We start from the raw sequence: 8,242 nt of genomic DNA, 5'->3' as shown, positions 1-8,242 counted from the left end.
CATTCCTGCCTATGGTGCATGCTTGAATTTGTGTGGACAATGTAATAAGTGGCTATAGAAACTGGCAGTGGAGGAATGAGGTCCCCAGTGGTGAACCAATTAATTATTATTGTCATTATATTACATAATTGCCTAATCCCCATGACTGTGGGACTCTAAACGATGTACAACATTCTAAAATCATAAAAACATAAAAAACCATGTCCAGCATTGTACAGTGTTTAAAAGCAAGTGACGAAAAAAATTGCAGGTCCCTCCCTTTGAGTGCTTCGCATGTCTGGGGGGTGGGGTGGGTAGGGCCGGTAAGCTGAACCCGAGCCCTGAACCACCTCCTTCTAGCCACAGAACCTCCATCTTTGTCAAATTCAGTTTTAACCTGCTCTTTTATAACCATCCCACCACAGCCTGGTCATGCTTTAGGGAATTAGTCATCCTAGACAAGACGCTCTCTAGCTCCTGTCCATTTTCTGTCTGGTTTACAAGCTGCTCTGTTTCCACTTCAATTCATGTGAAGCATGTCTGTCTTGTACAGTGTGTCCAAAATCATTCCCTAGTTCTTAACAAATTGAAGTCTTTCCCCCGGTTCCACTGTCTCATTCATGCATTGAGACCCTTAATCTCTGTCTGGTTGACCCTGCATGTGAAAGAAGCAGCATTTTGAGGAGTGCTGTTGTATCTTATCTCCTGCATAACAACCTAATTTACATCTAGGACCACATGACTGCATTTTACAACAATGGGTTTTTTTTAGAGTTTTTTATTGCTTTTATATACTACACATGTACAGGGAAGGGGAATAGGGAATCCCTATGACTAAAAGAAGAAAAACTACAGAATTAAGACAAGGATCATTCTACAGTAGTAACATTCTTAAATGACGTTCTTACATTAAGTCAGTATCAAAATATAAATACAATACTGTAAGAAAGGTTTTCTTAACAAAATTAACTTGAGCCATTACTGCTAAAGTTTAGGTAATTTCTAGGCCATTCTTTTGTTGTTGTTGTTTTTAACTGTCATAATTATTTTTTACGGGTTTTTTTGTATTTCAGTTTAACTTTAAACAATTTTGGAGCAGCCTCTACTTTTTCTGAGTCTGAGCCCTCAGAGGTTCTACCAGAACTGCTTGAACTGTCTTCTGATTCAGAATCGCTTTTATCTTCTTCTTGGATGTTGTCTTCTTTCTTTTCTTCATCTCCTGTCAGATTTTGTTCTTGTTCCAAAAAGTCTTTAGCTGTCTTGGAAGAATTGATGTTCATCTTCTTTTTGTTGTGTTTAAATATCAGTCCTTCTGGGAATATCCATCTGTAGGGAATGGAATTTTTATGTAGAAAAGAGGTTAAGTCCTTATATTGTCGCCTTCGTTTCCGTATCTCAAATCCTTTTAGATTCTCGCTTCTTCTCCTTTGGCTTTCAGGGTTTTCCCAGTTGTCGCTTTCAGAACTGTGTCTCTGGTAGATCTTTTGGAGAATTTGACAAATATTTCACCAGGTAGTTTGTTTTTCTTTATAAAATTTGGATAGGTTCAATAGACCAAGTCCATATCATTTTGCAGTAAATCCTGTTTGAGTTCTGTCACTGGTGCTAATTCCTTGCTTAATAGTTCTTTTTTTTCTCCTTTCTGCTCTGGGATAACCTGGAAGCGTAGGACATACATTGATCTTTCCATTTGAAGCTGTAAAAGTTGTTCTTTATCTGAAATTCACTCTTTTCCCACTGCCTTCAGTTTCTGCTTAATATCAGTAGTTTTTGCATCCATTTTCTTTATGGCTTTATTAGCGCCATCTATCCTTTTGTCAATTCCCATCAATTGCTTTTGGAAACCATTGAGTTTATTGTTGATACTAAACATCTGATCCAGCAGGGGGCGCAATGCTGTTGCCAACATGTTAGGAAAGTCAGTAGTTACTTCCAGCAAACGAGTAGGAGTTGCTATTTGGGTAGTTCTGGCTGAGGGTTTCTTCTCCAGTGCCATCTTTTTCCCTCTGCCCGACATTGTTTATACAAGATAAAGTTTGTTTGAATCAAAATGAAAGTTCTCCCATTTGAATGCTATTTGGACTATTTTAAACTTTTTGGTCTTATTCAAAGTCTCTCATGGTCAGTATCTTTTTTTTCCCTTCGGGTTTTTCGCTTGGGCACTGCTTAGTTTCGAGGGTGGGATCCCCAATTCCTCCCCACTTGCTGCTCTGTCCCGTAGGTTAGTTCCGTTCTCTCAAATGGCTTGTCGTGGGGATGCACTTAGCTTCCAGTTTGTAGCGTTTGAACTGCAGAACAATCATAAGTGCGCTAGATCTCTTGCCCGCTTCACCCAGCAGTCGTCTCTGATCGCCATGATGGTTTCACGATAGCAGGACCTTTCGGGGTAAGGGGAGCCTCAATTCTTTGGCTGTAGCTTTGGAAGAGGCACTCCTCTGCACCCCAGGCAAAGAGCTCCCTACAAGAGCTCTGGGGAGGGGCTCAGAATCATCCGAGTCCCCTCCTGTCTGCTGTGCCTCGGAACATCCCCATTAGAGCTCAATGGGACGCAAACGATCAGTGAATCGCCAAAACCAGAACCCTCCCATTTTACAACATTGTTGATGCAGATGTGTATCACAGCCACTGGCTTCTTTCTCCCCTGCACTTTTCCAGGCAAGTAACAGACCAGAGGAAAGAAGGAAAGCGAAAAGGAAAGATTTACCCAACTGAATGCAGATTTCCAGAGAACAGCAAGGAGAGATAAGGAGGCCTTCCTGAATGAACAATGCAAAGTAATAGAGGAAAGCAATAGAATGGGAAGGACTAGAGATCTCTTCAAGAAAATTGGAGAAATCAAGGGAGCGTTCCATGCAAAGATGGCCATGATAAAGGACAAAAATGGTAGGGACCTAACAGAAGCAGAAGAGATTAGGAAAAAATGGCAGAAATACACAGAAGAACTGTACAAGAAAGACCTCGATGTCCTGGACAACCACGACGGTATAATCACTGACCTCGAGCCGGACATCCTGGAATGTGGAGTTAAATGGGCCTTAGAAAGCATTACTAACAACAAAGCTAGTGGAGGTGATGGTATCCCACCTGAGCTATTCAAAGTCTTAAAAGATGATGCTGTTAAAGGGCTGCACTCAATTTGCCAGCAAATTTGGAAAACACAACAGTGGCCACAGGATTGGAAAAGGTCAGTATACATTCCAATCCCAAAGAAGGGCAATGCCAAGGAATGTTCAAACTATCGCACAATTGCACTCATATCACAAGCTAGCAAGGTCATACTCAAGATCCTACAAGCTAGGCTTCCACAGTATGTGGATAGAGAACTGCCAGAAGTACAAGCTGGGTTTCGAAGAGGTAGAGGAACTAGAGACCGAATTGCCAACATTCGCTGGATTATGGAGAAAGCAAGAGAGTACCAGAAAAACATCTACTTCTGCTTCATTGACTATGCTAAAGCCTTTGACTGTGTGGATCACAACAAACTATGGCAGGTCCTTAAAGAGAGGGGAGTACCAGACCACCTCACATGTCTCTTGAGAAACCTGTATAAGGATCAAGAAGTGACAGAACTGGATATGGAACAACTGATTGGTTTAGCATAGGAAAAGGAGTACGACAAGGATGTATATTGTCACCTTGCTTATTTAATTTATATGCAGAGTACATCATGCGAAATGCTGGCCTGGATGAATCACAAGCTGGAATTAAGATTGCTGGAAAAAAGATCAACAACCTCAGAGATGCAGATGATACCACTCTAATGGTAGAAAGTGAAGAGGATCTAAAGAGCCTCTTGCACAGAGTGAAAGAGGAGAGCGCAAAAGTGGGCTTGAAGCTCAACATCAAAAAAACTAAGATAATGACTTCCGGTTTGTGGATTGGCGATGGCGGTCGCTCTCCCCAGACCTCGGGGAGGCGATTAGCACACCAGCAGCATGGAGGGGTGCCACTTCAAGTGGCATCCCCACGGAGCCTTTCAATAGGCTCCAGGTCAGAGGGCTTTTGAGGGGTAGCCTCTTTGACAGCTTGATGCCAGAGAATCAAGGCTTCCCTCCACCCTAACAGTCCTGCCGCTGCGTGGCCTTCGGGCACAAGCTAATTCGACTGGGACAAGTGCTGGAGATCGAACAGAATATTGAATGCCGGGAGTGAGGTCAGAGAAGTGACCAACAATGAACGTGAGTTTTATGTAAACGGAGTGTTTTAGAAAAAATGAGGCCCCCCCATGGGAAAAGCGGAGTGCAAAGAGGGATGCCTCTTAAGTGCATGGACAGATAAATGCATCGAAGGGGCAAGGGGGGAAGCGAACAGTGATTTTGTTCTGAGAGACTTATCTGAGCGCTGATAGTGAGGCGACGATTCCCGGAGCCCTGGGGAAGCGGTTTGAATTTGTAAACAAACAAAAAAGATGGCGGCTCCGCAAAGAAAGTTTAAAACAAAACCAGGCAGTCAGAGCCCAAAACTGGAAGAGGGAGCAGACGTCATGAAAATGTTAGTGGATATGCTCAAGCTGGTGATGGAACAACTCAGTGGTATTAACCAGCAGCTGACCTCGCTGAGCCAAAACTTCGCATTACAGTAGCGCCAGCTGGCAGAAACGGAGAAGAAAGTGGAGCATGCGAATGAGAGAATCACAGAGATGGATACCGCAAATAAGAAAATGAAGAAAAGAATGGGGGAAGTTGAAACAAAACAAACCCTCCAAGAAAACCGTTTGCTACAACTGCAAATGGAAAAGACTAAAATGATTCTTAGATTCCAGGGAGTTCCTGAATCTGAAAAGGAAGATCTGAAGAAGACTCTTGGCGAGATTATTGCTCCAGTAACACGTTTACCAGTGGAAGAAATAATAAAAGAGATGATGCTGTTAAAGTGCTGCACTCCATTTGCCAGCAAATTTGGAAAACGCAACAGTGGCCACAGGATTGGAAAAGGTCAGTATACATTCCAATCCCAAAGAAGGGCAATGCCAAGGAATGTTCAAACTATCGCACAATTGCACTCATATCACATGCTAGCAAGGTCATGCTCAAGATCCTACAAGCTAGGCTTCAACAGTACGTGGATAGAGAACTGCCAGAAGTACAAGCTGGGTTTCGAAGAGGTAGAGGAACTAGAGATCAAATTGCCAACATTCGCTGGATTATGGAGAAAGCAAGAGAGTACCAGAAAAATATCTACTTCTGCTTCATTGACTATGCTAAAGCTTTTGACTGTGTGGATCACAACAAACTATGGCAGGTCCTTAAAGAGATGGGAGTACCAGACCACCTCACATGTCTCTTGAGAAACCTGTATAAGGGCCAAGAAGCGACAGTTAGAACCGGATATGGAACAACTGATTGGTTTAGCATAGGAAAAGGAGTACGACAAGGATGTATATTGTCGCCTTGCTTATTTAATATATATGCAGAGTACATCATGCGAAATGCTGGCCTGGATGAATCACAAGCGGGAATTAAGATTGCTGGGGAAAAGATCAACAACCTCAGATATGCAGACGATACCACTCTGATGGCAGAAAGTGAAGAGGACCTTAAGAGCCTCTTGCTCAGGGTAAAAGAGGAGAGCGCAAAAGTGGGCTTGAAGATTAAAAAAAACAAAACTAAGATCATGGCATCCGGCCCCATCACTCCTTGGCAAATAGAAGGGGAAGTCGTGAAAGTAGTGACAGACTTCACGTTCCTGGGATCCCAGATCACCGCAGACTGTGACAGCAGCCATGAAATTAAAAGACGCCTGCTCTTGGGAGGAAAGCGATGGCGAACCTAAACAGCAAGATGAAAAGTAGAGACATCACCCTGCCAACAAAAGTCCACATGGTCAAAGCAATGGTATTCCCAGTAGTCATGTATGGCTGCGAGAGTTGGACTATAAGGAAGGCCGAGCACCGAAGAATAGATTCTTTTGAACTATGGTGCTGGAGAAGACTCTTGAGAGTCCCTTGGACTGCAAGAAGACCAAATCAGTCAATCCTAAAAGAAATCAACCCTGACTGTTCCCTGGAAGGCCAGATAATGAAACTGAAGCTCAGATACTTTGGCCACCAAATGAGAAGGGAGCACTCACTTGAGAAGACCCTGATGCTAGGAAAGATTGAAGGTCAAAGAAGACGGGGACGGCAAAGGATGAGATGGTAAGACAGTGTCATAGATGCAACGAGCATGAAATTGAGCAGACTTCAGAGGACAGCGGAAGGCAGGAAGGCCTGGCGTGATCTGGTCCATGGGGTTGCAAAGAGTCGGACTCAACTGTGCAACTGAACAACAACAACAACAAACAGACCATTGCTCAACATTGCTCAAGATGAAAACTCCCATCACAAAGCACCCCTACTCCCAAAGGGGTAACCTTGGTGCAAGAGGATATTAGCTTGCTATCTGAGGAAAAGTTCCCTTCTAAGGGTTTATTATCCCATCCTCCTTCCCCTGGCACCTTTCTACCATAAGACTTTCATTCTTCCTGACAGCAGCAGAAGTGTCACTGTAGGGGTGCGTTCAGACGTGGCGTTTCTGCCGGCAGAAACTGCACCGGTTCGGTGCAGTTTATGCCGGCAGAAACGCGATCACACTTACCCCCATCTTCCGGATCCCTCCGTTGGACGCCCGCTCACACGCTGCGGGCGTCGGCGTTTTTTTTTTAAAGCACAGTTTGAGCATGTGCATAGGCAGCCATTCAGAGAATGGCGATCTTTGCGCATGCTCAACCTCCCCCATTACATTTAAACTTTAAATGTAAGCACTTACCTTTAAAGTTTAAAGCCCAACCTGGCCTCCCTGTAGTCCCGGACTCCTCCGGGAAGTTAAACTAAGGGCTTTTTTTAAAAAAACAAACGCTCAGGGCGAAGCTTCGCCCGAGCGCATATCGCTTCCTTTTAAAAAAAATGGCAGGGGAAAGCCGGAAGCCTCAGGCTTCCGACGGAAGTGTGTCTGCAACGTTGGAGAGCGATCAGACGCCGGGATAAACCAGAAGCCACCGTTGCACTCAGTATACCACCACTTGGGTCCTGGTGGCAGAGTGCAACGGTATAGAGGGCTTTACACCGGTTAGGGAGAGGAGGCAGATGTGCCCCGTCTGAACGCCGGTGAGTACAACAGTTGAAACCGGCACCCTAACCGGTATAAAGCCCCCGTCTGAACCCTAGGAGTGGAATGCTCTAGGTGATCTCTGAAAGTCTCCTCTGTATATCTCCTCAAGTGTATAATCTCATTCCCTGAGAGCCAGAAGCTCAGTTTATTAGGTGCATACACACACATATGATGCAGTGTGCAGTTTTTGTCTCAACCCACTTGTCATAGTCACATTACAGTATCAAACTGTAGATCCAAGTAATATTGGGGAGGAAGTGAAAAAATTGTGCAGCATAAGAATGCCTTGATTCTGCTTCCTTTTCTGTATGTGCATTAAGACATTTTTCAAAAACTTGATAATGTGCACATTTGATTTTATGTGTCATTTTTTAAATTTCATTAAGCTAAAATTTTTTAAAAACTGGAATTACTTGACACAAACTGAAATTCTTTACTCCTGAATGCAGAGTTTCCATTGATTCGTACTGAATTTTTAACAATATGGGAACATTAATATGATTATTTTGTTCCTTGTATGTCTACTTTGAAAAAAGTCTCAAGGGAAAAGATTAAAATATGTGGGGTTCTTCCCATGGGGTTTATAGATGTTGTGTACTATTAAACAAACAAGATCTCAAGCTAAGTATATCACATGTGGTAAAGTAATTAAATAACCTTTTTACAGTGCTTTCAAATAATAAAGAGGTCTTTGTTTAACAAGAATTAATATGTACAGTGTTGCTTTTGCCATGTAATTAAGTGAAAATAGGCGTATTTGGCTTGCAGTATTAGAAATTCAGAAAACAAAATTTAGAGCTAGAACTGCAGCCTTGTGACTTTCTTAAACTGTCTGCTGTTTTCTCCAACCACATTTTCCAGTGTTTAAGTGCTTCCTAAATTAAGGTTGTCACTACTGGCAAGGAAGAGAGCAAAAAGATGAAAATCTTTGATTTATTTATTGAGTGGGAAAATGTGGTGTGCAACTGCTTTTATCTTTTTTGTACTGAAAATCTTATATGAATTGTTATGTTTAATGTTTTGTTGAAGTACAGATATGTATTAATAATATTGTGAAATGTGTTTTCAGAATGTCTGTGTCCTCCCTCCCTCCCTCCCTCCCCCCCCATTTCCCCCCCCCAGTTTTGAAAACAAGGAAAGCACATCATATATATTTAACATTTTTATCTAATGAA

This window comes from Gekko japonicus, unplaced genomic scaffold, assembly GCF_001447785.1.
Source record: "Gekko japonicus isolate JY-2015 unplaced genomic scaffold, Gekko_japonicus_V1.1 scaffold410, whole genome shotgun sequence".
Classification (NCBI taxonomy): domain Eukaryota; kingdom Metazoa; phylum Chordata; class Lepidosauria; order Squamata; family Gekkonidae; genus Gekko; species Gekko japonicus.
The sequence above is the reverse complement of the archived record's forward strand: the minus strand, read 5'-3'. Positions refer to the sequence as shown.